This window comes from Bidens hawaiensis, unplaced genomic scaffold (assembly GCF_021521415.1).
Source record: "Bidens hawaiensis isolate Kalapana, Puna unplaced genomic scaffold, B.hawaiensis_p1.1 tig00003307_1, whole genome shotgun sequence".
NCBI lineage: Eukaryota > Viridiplantae > Streptophyta > Magnoliopsida > Asterales > Asteraceae > Bidens > Bidens hawaiensis.
This window is the reverse complement of record NW_027491184.1, coordinates 678,808-696,450: the sequence shown is the minus strand read 5'-3', so window position 1 is coordinate 696,450 and position 17,643 is coordinate 678,808.

The following is a 17,643-nucleotide window of genomic DNA, read 5'->3' as shown; positions in this document are numbered from 1 at the left end:
ATCTTTTTTTGACTGACAATATAGTTTTCTTGAACAATCTCAGCAGAAGCGTCTCTTATTTATGTGATTTGTGCCGCTGCCATACACACACAATTCCGATTCTTCGGGAACCGAAGCCCGTTGGAGAACTTTTATTATGACCTCTAGTCTGCAGCCACGTAGCCTTGATTGATAGACTAGAAAAATTATGTTTGGATCAAGACACATGTGTACTAGGTCCGAGTTGCTTTTATTTTCTACCTTGTAAATTATGGATCACGTAATCCCTTAAATGTTTTTGTTAGAGATCACATAATCTCATAAAAATATTTGACTGATTTTGTTTAAGATAAACAACCCTTTTATCTTGACTGATTAAAAAGGTTTAACGTATTCACATGTGATTGTTTGTTCTGAATGATGTGTTGATCTCATTTAAAAACCTTTATGAATAAATGATGATTGACCTATAATAAAATAGGTTTATATAAATACCCGTATCGTCTCTTAATCCGGCTACAGACCTTTAGTTTGGTTTTGATAGCTTTAAACCTTGATTGATCATTTGTTTGAATAAAATATTTTGGACATGAATTTCTTCTCTTTATTTGCTAATCATGTTCTATGTTTCTTCTTCAAGAAGAAACGTCATTTGTCTATAACCTTGATATATAAAATCTTATGTTTCTTAATCATAAAGAAACACTATTTGACTATACCCTTTGTAGGTAAAAGCTTATCTTTCTTACGCTTGAAGAAATATTATTTTAACTATATCCTCATGTATGTGAATGCTTATTTTTCTTAACCACGAAGAAACTATATCTTAGTTATAACCTTTGTTTATATAATTTTGTATTTCTTAAGCATAAAGAAATCTTATTTTAATTATTACCTTTTAATTTGATCAAGGTCTAGGCTATACCCCCGACTAGGGTCTAAGCCTTGAAATAATAATATTTTATTTGGGCGGAACCCCTACCTTGTTTAGCTTAATAATTACCTAGACTTTCGGCAGCACTTCCACACTTGCACGAATATCGGGGTATTCTTGATCTACTTTTCTTGGAACGCAAATCGATGCGACATTTGGGGGTCGTCGAGTCGTGCACGCACTTCGAGGTAGAATGTCGGGTTACTTTTGGGTGCCATCAAAGCACCGCATTGCGCCCTTCGCCATCGCCGTCGTCCTCGACCGAGCCCGTGCGCGTGTGCATCGGGTGCTCCGCACCCTCCGCTAGGTGCATGCTTGGTATAAAAGAATATTATTATGGAAATTTATTTCTTTATAAAGAGCTTCCAAATCTTTTCCACTTTCCTTGTGGGATGAGTTTTATATTTATTATTTATACCCATGTGGAATGCTTTCATTTTCTTCCATTTTTCCATGTGGGATGAATTCTTTTCCTTGTTTTATTAATATGGGATTGAACTTCCTTATTTGTATTTTTATTTCCTTAATTCCTTAACATGTAATGTTTTTAGTTCTTTTATCCAAATTCTCCATTACTTATTGTAAGAATATTTTTTATCCTTTAACTTTCCTAAGTTGTCAAATTTGGATCGAAATTTTGTGGATGTTTCATCCAACCCTCCTTGGAATGAATTTCTTCATAGAGATTCGTTCTAGTGATTTCTTGTTTATTTACTGTTAGATTCTTTCTAATCTGTTTCTTGAGTTTAATTCGAATTATTTCAATGATTGCAATTCCTGATTTGCTGTTAACTCGCATCTTTGGATGATGTTTTCAATTAATAGTTTAGAATATCATAAGTAATTATAAATTGCTAAGCACAGTGGCCAGTTGTGTTTAACTATTTACCTTACCTTTTGTATTCTAAACATTTACTGATGTTAACTAGATTGCTTCTTGGATTCAGTCTAACGAATCCGTTAATTTACTCATCTTGATAACATTCAAGGTATCCATATTCGAGTAATGATATCCTTTACTTTATAATCTTAACGGACTCCTTCCGTTTATTTCCATCAGTTAACCTTTGAACTTTTAAAGTTCGGATAGTTGATTTTCTTGGAGTATACATATTCTTATGTCTTAGTTAATTTATTCTCTTTATTTCATATTTTTATTGATGATGATTAAATAACATTGTTCCTTGTATTTCGTAAATTTTAGAAATTTAACTATCTATTTTCCTTTGCATATAAGCATTCTTGTGTAAAGACACGATCTTCATGCTAATATCTTTATTTATATACATTAGGTTTTTAAATACCCTTATACGATTACAAAATTTCTCGTGTAAAACGAGTCTACAAACAGTTTACAAGAGTTAATTAAACTATTAGTTATTTCTAATGTCTTCGGATCTTGACTTTCATTTTACATACTCTTGTCTACTTCTATTCTTGATTGTAGGGCGCTCCTTGTGTGCTTAACATATTTATCGTCAAATTTCCTTTCTTAGCATCGCTTCCACTTGCGTTGCTTATCTTATTCGGACATTCCGAACTGAAGTGTCCGTTTTCCCCACAGCTAGAACATACTATTGTTTTCCTCTTGCAATTATCTTCCGAATGACTGAGCTTCTTGTAGAGGGTACATGTTACTAACGGAATATTTTTGGTTGGTCTTAAACACTTTCCGTTATGTCTTTGCCACAGCTTTGGCATATTGGTCTTGTGAATTTAAAAGACCCTTCCTCCTTTTCTTTGTATTTCTTTATTTTATTTTCCTCAATTTCTTCTTTCTTTCCTTTGCTATTCTTATCTTCTTCTTGGTTTATGATAAGACCATTCATAAGATAACCAGCTAATTCCATGGCTGAATCATCGGTTTGAGGCAAATGAGATCTTACCATGTCTCTAATTTCCCAAGGCAAACCCCAAATGTAGCGGGTTACTTTATTGGATTCGGGTATTACCAAGTGTGGTACCAATCTACAATACTCATGAAATTTAGTATTGTATTCCTTGAGATTAGTGCCTTCCACCTTGTGGTTCAAAGACCTAGTTTGAATAAGATCGGTTTTATGCATGGGACAGAACTTTTGTAGCACAATTTCTTTGAATGTTTCCCACTTCAATTGGTACATAGTTTCTCTACCCTTTGACATGATTAGGGTATTCCACCATTCCAAAGCTTTGCCTTTAAAGTATTGAGAGGAGTATTGAATCTTTTAAATCTCTGTACATTGACTGATAATAAAAACGGACTCGATTTCTTCAAGCCATCGTAAAGTTGATATGGCACCTTTATCTCCATAGAATTCTTTTGGTCCATAGGCTTTGAAGTTCTTGAAACTACAGTCTTGGATTACTAATTGTTTCTTGAATTTATGATTGAATTTTCTCTCAGCGTTGGAGCTATGAACACTTTCTTCATGATGAGAAGGATTTCAGTATGGATGTGTTCTAACAATATTGTTTGAATGTTGAGATTTACTTTTATGTGTTTCCCTCTTCATTTTATCGATGAGAAGAGTCATTGAATTATGAATTATTTCTTGAATTTGGACAAGATACTGCTAAGGAATCTCCTGTACAGGTTTTTGTCATATCCTTGTTGCTTCTTTGAATTGAAGCTACCTCATTACTCTTGATTGTTTGGGTCCGACATTCTGTAAACATAATAGATTTTAGTATGAACGAAATTCTTATTTATATACCAATGACTGAATGTTTGCAACAGATGTGTGACATCGAACAATTGATACAAGTACGAAAGATTGATTTGTGTATAATATGTTTAATTAATTTTATCGCATTTCGAGAGGATTTATTTCTAATCTTTCTAGAGGTTGTTCCCAATCCCAAAATTCGTTCTATACATATGCCCAGCAATGAGAATGGCACAATTCAGTCGTTTATTCTTTGTTTGATGATTGGGATAATCGTATTAAACGATAGTTTCACTATATTATTTTCCAAATATCTTTATGATGGTTGATGAGGTTCTTGTGAGACATCAATGCTTTCTTGTTGTATATTCTTGAAATGGTTAGTACATACCTTATGTACAAATAGACCACGAGAATTTCTATAATTCTCTTTCTAAGTCTGTTTCATTTAATCTTTGCTAATTATTTCATGTAGCGTTGACTTGGGGTTAGTCATCTTTTTGGGTTTTTGTCCACCTGGACTTTTCCTCAATCTTCTAGCTAGTATTCTCTCACTTCCAGATGTTCTGAAAGAATTATCTTGAGAGTTTGTGCAATATTTTATTAACATAATTCTTTAAAAGATACATTACTAAACTCTTATTTATGTTGTTACAAGATTGCACGACATTTATTACAATTGCATTGTCTACAACTACTAAGATTCTTATTTCTTCCATCGAACAATCAATTTCTTGATCTTGTTATTCTTCTTGGTGCTTTCTCCTTTCTCCTTTTCTTTTCGCCTTTCCTCAGCATCCATTTCTTCCTTGAGTATTGCTTCAGCTAGTTTGGTGACATTGATCTCATAATGAGTTAATTTATCTTCAATGTCATACATTTCCATGTTCTAACGTTCACTTTCAGTGTGGGTAAAGTAAAGATCTTCCATTGTTAAAAAATTATAATATTCCTGTCCTTGAGGATTTTCATCTGGATAAGTCATTACTTTTTTTCCTTTTGGCATCATTGGTTTCTTGGATCAACTTGATCCGGCTCCATACTTGTTCTGTTTTGAAATAATCCGAGCTAGTAGGATGTCAGAATCAAACGAATCTGAATCTTCCTCCATTGTTGTTTGGTATGAATTTTCATCGCTAGGTATCAGAATTAGAAGAAAAGATGTTCTCATATAGCCTTTCCCTTTACCGGATCGCGGTTGTATTGATTCCTGGCTAGATTCACGATCGGACATCTGTACGAGGTTATATTAGGGATAGGAGTGTGTTTCCTATCTTATTCGTACTTGTTTATATCTTATCCGTAACAATTTTTAATCATAGAATGATTATTTCCTTGATATTCTCAATTGAACACTTAATGATTATAAACTTATTATTGATCAAAGCCTAGCTATAATCAAATAGAAAATTCGCTAAGATCGGTGGCTCTAACACAAACTTGCCACACCCCGACTTAGGGCCTAGGCGTGTGACCAATAGATGGTACATGTTTTGTAAATTTATTAGAGTTTGCGGGTTATAAAATATTAATATATATATATATGTGTGTGTGTGTATATATATATATATATATATATATTAAAACATTAGTTTACTTGTAAACCTTTATTTATAATAATAAAATATTTTATTTATTAGAAAACTTCTTGGATAATAAATATCCGAGTGAATAGTTTATAAAAGTTGTTTAAATATTGTTTGCTATATTTTAATAATTAAAAACTTAGCCATCTCTACCTTGTGAGCGTCTATCTTCTTGAATGGCTCTAATTCCTTGCTACCTGTACTAATATGTTTCCCAGAAATATGGGGGGAAATATACGTCAATGATATGCTGGTGAATCGTTGACTTTAAAAATCTTTTAATAAATCTTTCTTTGATAGACAAGATAGTTTTCTTGAACAATCTTAGCAGAAACATCTCTTATTTCTGGGATTTGTGCCATTGCCATATATACACAATTCCGGTTCTCCGAGAACTGACGCCCATCGGAGAACTTTTATTATGACCTCTGGTCTACAGCCATGTAGCCTTGATTGATAAACTAGACAAATTATGTTTGGATCCAGACACATGTGTACTAGGTCTGAGTTGCTTTATTTTATATCTTGTAAATTAGGGATCATGTAATCCCTTAATGTAACATTCGTTACTTTTCAAACCCGAAAATCCGACCCGTTTTAAATTTTTGGTTTTTATTTATAAATATATGTATAAAACATATTATTATATCCAACTCCATAATAAAATATACATTCAACATTTCTAATCCCCTATGTGATACCCGGCATTTTCAGTTAAATCCTGTTGACTGTGTCAGTAAACCCAGTTAATTCCGTTAACTAAGTTAATGAACTCCCATGGATATAGTTTCATATGTGCAAACATTGAGTCAATGGTGTCGTTGGTGACCTATGTGAGAGTAGCTAGTTATTGATAACTAGAATAATAAACTTGTCACACATGCTATTATATATGATATGTTATAATAAATTTGTCACACATGATATGTTTCATGTATTATATGTGGTGGGTGAAATTGTGTTACATGCTACATGATTAGTTGTTGTATACTTATATGTTGTAGGAGAAGTGAATAATTAAAATAACATGACCTATGATATATTACATGACAAGTAACAAAAAGACTAGTACACAACATGTGGTTACTAGAAAATGTTTATAATAGAATGTAACATGTCACATGTAATAAAAACTGACATAACCTAAAGTTTAATAAAATTAATTATGTCTTAATGATTGTGTTAATGATGAGTAAATAACAATTAATGTTATAACTTTTTTTTTCTTCCTTTTGGCCATCCATATCACATCACACACACATACATTTTATTTTTCTAAAACATTCTCAAATGTCATAATCAAGTTGGGTGATTCTTGGAACAAATAGTGATATAGCATTGATCAAGCAAGTAAGTAAGCATGGTTAATATATATTTTTTTTATGTTTCTTTGATTTGGGATTGTGGGATTGAGTATCCAAACACATGTAACCATAAGAAATAAAAAGATGATAAAGTTGATGGTTTAAAAGAAATTGTGTGTCTTGTCATAAAAGAAAATATGGAAACCTTTTGCACATAAATATTATTATATAAATTAGTAAAATAATTAAATACATGAGATTTTGTCATAATAAATGGTTCCTTGATGATTAAAGATCATAAGGATATAAGAATCATGATTTTTTTGACTTTTGGTTTGAATCTTCTTGTTGACAAACTCTGTGTTTTAAATTGTAGATTGTGTAACTTGATGATAAGTTGGTGTTTCTGATTGTTTTGTGATACTATGATTAATTACTTTGAATCTAGTTTTCAAAAAGCCAAGAATCATAATTTTTGGACTTTGTTTGACTAGTTTTTATTAATTTATAAAATCGGATTGCAATCCTGATTGAAAGAGAAATTTTCTGAGTTGTGTTGTAAATTGTATAACTTGAGATTGAAAATATATATGGGTCTTATTCCACTCCTGCAATGTTATAAATTGAATTAGGAATCCAATACAATTTGTCTTGCATCAATTGGGCATATATGGAATTTTTAGTATATATTTACATTCTGTTGTGCTGATAAGGTAGCTGAAAATAGGTTGCTGTAGTGTATGAATTTTCATGATGTTTGTGAGTGTTGAAATATTACAAGAAAACTTTATGTTGTTCCTAATACTTTAAAGTATCTGTGGGAATTATTTGATAAACTATTTGCATGTTTTGACTGGTTAGAAAAATAGGTTTTGGTGACTTAAAATCTGCCCAAATTTATCCAACATGTTGTTTGGTAAAAATAGTTGTAGTTTGTACAAAGATTGTTGTGTTATATTGGAATTTGACTTTATTGGTCAACTTGAAATTATTTGACTAAATGCTTGGTCTTACTTATGAGAAATGAAATTGGTAAAGTGTGACTTAGTCATAGGGTTGCATGAAAAATGATTAATTGCAAATTACATGATCGATTGTTAGGTTGCGACTAAGAATATCTTATGATTATTTTAAGTCTAGATAATTGGTCAAAAGCCACCAACCGGTCTTCGGTCAACATTTAGGGTCAAAGGTCAATATTTTGGTCAAAGGTCAATATTTTTAGTCAACGGTCAACAACATGGACCTTTTGGTCAAAAGTTAACGAAAGTCAAACTTTTAATAATCCGTGGGATTGTTTGGATAGTAAGGATTCTAGGAATCGCTTAGAAAATAATTATAGTGCTTGTATGAATATCTATATTTTATAAGTCGTTAGTTAATATTAATTTTTATGCTTTTAATTCTAGTTCGTGACGTTCAATTGCTTCGATTTCATTTACGTACTTTCGGTTTTATTTCAAGTTTGTCTTCAACATCAAGGTGAGTTTCTCACACCCCTTTTTTACCCTTTTTTAACTATTTTGGGGGTAGCATATATATCCTATCAATAATTCAATTTCATTTATTCATTACTAGTTTGAGCCCCGTGTATTACACGGGGAATTGATGAACTTTTTGAAATTTGAACATTAATCAAAATACAATCGACAACACAATTGTCATATATTGTTAATAAAATTACAATTTATATTAAAATTATAGGAATTACTAAGAAACATTACGCAAATAATTACTAATAAGAAAAAATTACTTGTACAATACGTTTGTGGTTGTATTAGTCAATATACCTAATTTATCAATAATCAAAATTATTCCATGACTACCTGTAAATCTTGACAAAACGATATAGTTGTCCGTGTGAAAACACGGGTTCTTTCAAGTACAAGCCAACCATATATAATAAAACAAGATTATGTATTAAATCTAAATCTTAAATATATATAAATGAAATCTTCTTAAATTCTCTCAAACCACCAGATTGTTTTATTTGTAACTGAAGATTTATCATGCATTTAAACTGAATTCACGGGTATGGGTCTCACCAAACCTAGATAGCCTTTTAAACGGGTTATAACATCTCATCCTATTAAAAATTAATCACATTATACATTTTATATGAAAATTCTATAAAATAGGGATATACTAAAAATTAGTATCCGTTTTTCATAAAGATACTATTTATAATAAAGAAACAATTTATAGTAAAAAAACCGGGTCATGGGTCTCACCAAACCCATATAGCTTTTTTTAAACCGGGTTATAACATCTCATTTATTTGTGAAACGCTTTCATCATCAAATCCTAAGTATATTAATAACTTCCTTACGATAAATAAAATTAAAATCCAAAAAAATATATTAATATTAGAAATGAATAATATAAAACAATCCCGTATTACAGGGTATAAAAGCTAGTTATATATATATATATGATAGCTAAGAAAAGAAGAACATGATTCTAGCCTTCCGAAACAAACCAAAAGAATAAATTTAAATGGCTAGTATGTCGATAAACAAATTTATGACATTGTAATCAATGTATATAATAAATTTTTTAAAGAATGAAGTATTTTAATTGACTTTTATTTTATATACATGAAATATTAAAAAAATAATAATAAAGCAATATTCTGACCACTTCAATCCAATTTGGCATGTTCTTTTTTTATAGCTAAATTGCTTCATTTTAATACTTAAGGATAAACATGATATTAAAATATAAAAAGAAAAAAAAGAAATAAATAAACATTAACACACTTGCTTTATATATAAATAAAAATAGAACTATTTTTGGTTGGGTAATGACTCACATGGGATCCAAATAAAAAAATGGGTTTAAAAATGTGAGGATGATTGAGAGAGTGACAAGTGGCACATAGTAGTATTCTTTTATTAGAGTAGTAGATTTACAAACTACAATTCGCTACATGGATTTGTGTGTTTACTTGTTACTTACTACAAATTACTTGCTCATGGATTACTTCAAGATAGTATGATCATACGCCCCCCTTTGCGCTCAATACATTTGTTGTTATGAATGGAAAAGGGCCTCATTATCTGAGTATGTTGGTGCACAATCCCAACTGGAAAGGACCTTACTTGCGCTTATCTGAGTACGCTGGTGCACAATCCCAGTTGGAAAGGACATTACTTTCTCATTTACACTTGTTCATGGAATTGTATGATTTTTATGTACGTATATCAAAACTTGTGTGGACTCACCAACTATTCATTTAGTTGACTTTATTTTATATATATATGTTGCAGGTACAATTATTAGAGGATGAAACAGAGAAGACACTAGAACTTAGGTTATATTAATAAATTGACAAGTTGTTAATTGTTCTTGTATTCTCCTTGTATTTCTTGTTACAAACTTGTGTGCTTGATGTTTAAATTAATTAATGATAATATTGTCACTTAATAGTGTCACATGTGTTTTGGGCAATCTGTACGTCACACTCGGGCGTATTCCACTTTAGCCGGGGTGTTACAGATTGGTATCAAAGCCGTGACTATAAGATAGGACATCTTTCCATGTGAGATGGATTTTTTTCCTTATTTTCTTAATACGGGATTGAACTTCCTTATTTGTATTTTCATTTTCTTAATTCCTTAGCATGAAATGTTTTTTGTTCTTTTATCTAAATTCTCCATTATTTATTTTAAGAATATTATTGATCCTTCAACTTTCCTAAGTTGTCAAATTTGGATCGAAATTTTGGGGATGTTACAATATTCATTCCGGGTATCTTGCCTGTCTGGTTATATATTATTGTCATAAGGTTTATACCAACTGACACTCCAGCGCGCATGGCTAGTGTGTTTGTGTTTAAGTCTCATGTTGGCTGGGGGCGCGGATTCAAGCCACCCCTATCCCGTTTTTGTTGTTATTTTTGGAAAAAATCAATTTAGTTATAGATTGTAAATTTAATCATTTAAAATCATATTATAAATACAATAACTAATTAATATTTTGTCCTAACCGACATATCAACTAGTCGTTTTCCGAACTTTATTAAAACCACACACATATATATATATTACAAATGCGTAAAGGTTTAATCAATAAAGAATTAAAAAGGTTTTTTTGGTTTAAATATAAATAATTAAAATATAAAAATAGATCTTATTGTTTTAAAATAATCATTGGTCAAATATTTTTATAAACAAATATTTATATATATATAATTTATTACAACTTAAATAAAAATAATACTTATAAGTAAAAGTTTTATAAATGATTATATTTTATATAAATATATTTTTATTATTTGCAATATTAGTTTTAAAGTAACCTTTTATTAATAAATAAGAAATTTAATTAAATTATTATTTTCCAAATACCCGTTCATATCTCGAATCTCTATTAGTCCATTTATTAATTCATAGTATTCTCTAATTATTATTATTACTTAGAGTTTTCCCCTTGATATATCTCGACGAGCGTGACACTTGTTTGTTATCTTCTTATTACACTCATTCCTTCGCTTATTGACAAGGTGTGTTATCACTCCTCTTCTTTTACTTGCTTTCCAAACTTTTGGGGACATATGCGTACTTACACTATTTACTTATTATTAGTATTCACAGTAGCAACTGTTAACCTTGTGAGCTATCAGTTATGTGTCTAACTTGCAAATTGTTAATTTGTTTATTTGAACGCATTCGGAGAGGTCCATCATAATCACATTTAGTATGATCATACGACCGTCGTAATACTAAAAGCCCACTTCGCATGGCGATGGTTTTACCGACACTTATTACTTTGCTTATTGGCTTAATTGTATACCGCATTAAGGACAATCTACTTATTTTTCTCATATTATATTATACTGAACTTACTGGTGTTTTAATCACTCAATCTTGTGTTGACAAATCTATTTTTATTTTATACGCATATGCAGGTATTAGAATGAGTTGATTGTATGATTGGTGAAGAACTTAGGGATGATTTATGCAAGAAGAATTAATCAAGATTTATCTTAATTTTAAATTTGTATTCTTGTTGTTGCTTTTATTTCAAGATTTTGTATTTGAATTATTTGAGTTATTTAATTGAATTTAATAGATATTGTCACTTTTAAATATTGCATGATAGTACTTTGAGAGCTGTGAACAATCAGTTCGCGCCCTCGCATTGCCGTCTTAGGTTGGGATGTGACAGAAGAGAACATAGAGAGCTGGTTAATCAGGCGGTGCCTACGTGGACAAGCTCGTCCACTCTCCCATTAGGATAGTCTAATAAAAGAAAGTAAAAATAAATATTACGTAAACAGTTATATAATCATCTTATTTATCATAAATAAATAATATGCTATCTCACATTTCTTGATTTATATTTGATTATTTGGTAATTTATAATTTTTTGATCGCCATGATCAAAACCGTCTCCAAAATTCCTAGTACCCAAAACCGGTACTAATAATCTTTATATAATTTTTTTTCTCCAAAATGGTCCAATGAAACATTTTATTTGGTTATTTATAAGTCCATTAGTTTATTACTAGGCCCAGACTTAGTAACATAATAAAAAATTGTTTATGGACTTATTAAAGATTTTTTTTTTGCCCTTATTAGTTTCTTATCATCTACTTTTAGCCTAGTTCACTTAATAATACTAGTACTTAGAACCCGCTGCAACATTGTGACGGGAAAGTTAAACCGGAAAAATGAACTACTTGTGTGGTAATTAAGGGATGGGACCATCAACATGGAGAAAATAAGTGACATGATAATCAACAGGTGCATTAAGCGGCGGGAATGTTAAACCGTATAATGAACTACTTGTGTGGCAATTAACGGTTTAATGAACTGCATGTGCATTAAGCGGCGAGAATGTTAAACCTAAAAATGAACTATTTGTGTAGCAATTAACAGTTTAATGAACTATTTGTGTATCAATTAAGCGACGGGTTCATCAACATGTAGAAAATAAGCGACGGGAATGTTAAACTGAAAAAATAAACTATTCGTGTAAACTATTTGTGTAGTAATTAAGCGACGGGACCATCAACAGTGAAAAAACGAACTACTTGTGTAGTAATTAAGCAACACCATCAACATGTAAAAAATAAGAGACATGACCATCGATATGAGCAAGCTTTGTCATAGTTATGCTTTGTCCTAGTTGATAGAGATCATTTAAGTATTTTTCTTATTTTTAATCATGTTGATGACTTAACTATATTGAATACGTCAATAGTTGATAGCCTGTTAATTGAGTTTGCTTTGAAACAAAAGAATTAGAATTTTAAACGGTTTTTGTGACACTCAAAAGTCATCAATATGATATTAGCCTAGAGGTAACCACGTTTTTTCCATACTACTCAAAATTCTTCATCTTTTTCTCACTATCATAACACTTTATGGATTAGTCACCATGTCAGTCACAACCACCCCTCCTTAAGAGTTAAAACATCATCACCCGCACTCCTGAAGACACCGCCGCCGCCGCCGCCACCACTCTTTAATAGATTCTCTGTCTTTCGTGCTCTTCATCTTTAGATTTAGATAGAGAAATACCACAACCTTCCTTCTTCCTCTTACTCAGGGATCAAGGGTTTAACAATCGCCACATCCACCCCTTGTGTTGTCGATGATGTTGTTAAATCCGAGAAAGTCGTCAAAAACATAACCTGCGTCTTCAGCGTCGTCGTCATTAGCTGTAGAGGGCCAACGATTGTGGGCACACCTCTCCTCTTTCTTTCTATATACGTGACACATACGTGTATTAAATATGTATGAGAATAGGATTTTATAGAACTTATGATATGTAAGTAAGCCATAGATGTTAAAGATCAGAGAGCGGGTAAGAAATTGTGTCAAAATCAGAAAGTGAGTAAGCAATAAGTGACAAAAATCAGAAAGTTATGTAAAATTACAACTCACATAGTAGGCTGTACAATTTATTTATATGCAGTAAAACAAGCTACAACAATAAACACAACACATAAAGCATGAAGTACATGTCAACAAGTTGTGTTTAAATATGTATGTATGTATGTATGTATGTATGTATGTATGTAATATTGTAATAAGTGATCCCCTCACGTTGGTTGTAGTGTTTGGTGTGGTATGTAATGAGTTATCCATGCTAGTGTGTTGCCCCATGTGCATATGGTTTGTTGGATGTTTTCGTGCAGGGGTGCCTATTAAAAATATTGGCGTATGCATATATTGGATACATCATGTTTTGTAAAATATTTGTTAATAAAGTAGGTTTATGGGTTTTGTGATTTTTAGTCAACATAAATGATTGAATGTGTGTTAACTGGTGAGTAGTTAGAGCTTAAATTTAACTAGGAGATGAAATAATTGATCAAATTAAAGCTACAAATTTTTTGGTCAACGAATTATTAAAAAAAGGTAAAGTGGTGGGCATAATATGCAAAATTCTATAGTCATTTGAGTGGCCATTGCATAATCATAAAGTGTATGCGATGGTATTATAAAGACCATGAGATTCATTTGGATCAATGTCTTCACTCCTCCTCCAAACTCTCCTATACCAGTGTGTTTACGGCGCTCAATTACACGCTACATGACAAATGGGAAGTGGTTTGTCATGAGGAACTCACAGACACTTTATAAAATCGCTATTGATATGAGGCTCCTTCAATACTTCCACATCGTCAACTCATTTGACGATAGTGTAGGTGTTGTGTACTTGGAAACCGTTGTTGCACCGGCTATATGATGTTACTTGCTTCTCTTGTTTAATGCACACGGTTACGTAAAGGAACCATTTTTAGTATTTCACCCTTACTACCTATTTTTAAATTAAATTTAACTTATCAGTTGATAATGATTCATATATTTGCTCAAATGGTTGATTCTTGGAATATTATTATGTTTTATAGCTAAAAAATTATAATTAATTCTCTCTTTATTTTTTTTTTCCGCATCACTCGACTTAAGAGCCCGCGCATTACGACGGGGGCACCATGGATCCCGGGCATTTGGTAGGTATGGGGTGGTTCGTTATCGCGCCGCTTTGGAGCAGTATGTGTTTTTTTAAAATAAGTTAGTTAACTTTCAATGAGAATTAACTATAGATTATTTGTTAGTAATTTGTAAACAAAAAATAAATCAAGGTGGGTCGTATTAGTTTAACACGATGCACTATTATCGACAATTTGGAATTTGTATAGATGTTGTTTGAATATGTAAAAGCACAAGATACATTAGTATGTAATAATTTGATAAAGTTCGGCCATGTAAATGGAGTTAATAATTAGTTGGTGAAAGCTAATGGTATGTAAAAACAAAGATCTAAAATATCCGGATGGGTAAAAACAAAGATTAAAAAAATACAGGTGAAGGAGGCTTTAATGATTACGTTCTTCCAACAACATGAAAACCAATGAAGTATTTAGTTTATCAAATAATTCAACTCAAGTGACAGGAGCACGTATCGCATGTGCGGTGTAACGGCTCGTCCATCTTGTCAGTCTCTGTCATCTTATGGGCTTGTCTTGACTTATGCATACCCATGCTTGAAAGAGTGTTTATGTATGAATTTGTTATATTAGGTTTTCTGCTATTCTTGTGCATTATGTGGTCATTTTTATCATCCCAACCGTGTCTCAAACTTCTATCAAACAAATGAAAATAACAAAGAAAGACGGTTACCTTTTAATGAGGGTTCACATTCACAGTGGTAGATGTAGAGAAAGGATTGTTTCTGGGAAATCGGTTTTATTGTCTCGCAAGTGAATAATAAGAAAGCAAAGACGGTTGTTGCGGTTGATTGGGATTCCCGGGTGCAACCTCGGTTCCTTTAGAACTAATATTTCACCTTAATATTCACCAACCCTAAACATGAGTCGAGCCCTAAATGTAGTCTGCCTGCCATGATGTTACTGCATAAATATGTCAAGTACGAAGTTTGAATATAACTATTTTTCCTTTTGAAACTCCAAAGGTCAACCTAACAATAATATTATATATTAGTATATAAAATATTTTCATTTAAAAATTCTAATTATAATATAATAAGACATAAAATAATAATTATATGTAAGGCCCCGTTACCGGTGTCCTACATTGGACGTTGGATTTACTCATAAATATAGTTCTAAATATCAGAGTTAATAAAAAAAACTTTACGCGGAATATATAAACTTCATATATTACATAATCATCAAATCTTGTCTTAACAAACATTCGAATCGTTTAAACATAAAATGTAGTCTTTTTAACAACATAACATTTCCTTGAGATGCCAGTATCTTCAATTCCATGTCATGTGTTTCCCCTCAAGCGAGTTGCCTCATTCTACTCACCTGCGTGCATACTAAAAGTCAGCTATGCTGAGTGAGTTCTAGCTAATCAATTAACATACAATACTTTCACATACTCATACATACGCATCCATAGATACTTAGTATTTACTTAACCTTCTTATCTTTCTTTAGTACATACAAGAATACATATACTTTCATTCTTTCTTTCTTTCATTCTTTATTTTAAACCCTACTTTACATTATTCTATTCTGCCTCGAGAATTATAAGAGCTCGGTCCCATTTCAGCCTCAGATGTTATTAGGGTCCGGTCCGTTTCGGCCTCTAGTATTATTAGGGTTCGGTCCCTTTTCTGCCACGAATATTATTAGGGTCCGGTCCCTTTTCTACCTTGAGTATTATTAGGGCTCAGTCCCTTCCTTCTGTACCTAGCCATCTCTTACATTCATTCATATCATACATATATCATTCATACATTATATATAGCATTCATATCCGTAATATCACTTAGGATAAGTGTATTAACTAGTCAAATCAAGTATGCACACAGCCCCGAACACATAACAAAGAATGGGGCTAGAAACTCACCTGGATCCTGTTTCTTTCTCCGTTAATAGTTAATCCTCTTCTTAACTAGGCCCTGCTGACTGTATATAAGTTACACGTATTAATACTCATCATATTTGTTTCAGCCAAAAATGGCTAAGTCAGGTCTAATCTAATGGTTTCGTTTTAGATCACATTATACTTAGAATATTTTACTCCTTACCCTAAGGTCTTTGAATACAAGGTATTCATTCTTTCCTTATCATCCTCTATTTATCTCTTCATGTTCATGTAATGCATACCCTCATGTGTGTGTGTGTATATATATACGGGGGAGGGTTATTTTGAGAACCATGGTTAGTTTTCAGAACTTTAAGAACTCAATTATGAACCACAGATTTAATTAAATGATATGAAATATGTGACTGAGATTAAATTTAATTAAAAAATGAAGCGGGAGAGATAATAAGTATTTTTGATAATTACACAAGTTTAAACGTTAGTTACACATGTGTAAAAAGTCGATTAGGTGTGTAAAAAAATACTGTAATTTTTTGTACATCACTTACACTTACGTATTACACATGTGTAAAAAAAATCGAAAAAAATTTGTTACGTTGAGTTCTTTCGAGTTCTTAAAACTCAAAGTGGTTCTCAAAAGAAATCAATCCTATATATACGTGTATATATATATGTATATATTTGTATATAGGACACATGGGTTACACCATGCATGCTGGTTTCGAAGTGTATTCTCATATGTATGTACGCGAGTATATATATTTACATATGTATACATTCGAGTTCAACCAGTGTAACAAAATATAGGGTGTTACCGAATCCTATTAAGTAATAGGCCTTAATTGTGATTGGGTCTAAGGTGTATGCGAGTATAAGTTGTGTAATCGGGTTTCTATTGTGCTCGGGTATGGGATGTAATCAAGCCTCCAATAACCAATCAAATATATTGTAAGAGAATATGCCATCCTAATCGAGTCCTCATGGTGATCGGGTCCCCTTGTAATCGATTACATAAGTGTAATCAATTCATATTGTAAGCGACCATATTGATCGAGTCCCAATGTGTGCGATGGACATTGTAACCGAACTATGATTGTTTTCGGGTCTTCCATTTGTGATCGATTGGCCAAAGGTAATCGACAGGAGCTTGTAATCAACTTATACAAGTAATCGGGTCCAATTGTATTCGACCCCAATTGTAATTGACTTATAAATTGTAAGCGAACTGTACATGGTATGCGATTAGGAACATCCTAGTTCAGCCATATTGTAATTGAGTTCCCAAAAGTAATCAGGTTCATGAGTTGTAATCTTGTGTAATCGACGATGCTAATGTGATAGAGTTTCAAAGTAAGCGAATCACAGATGTAAACGATC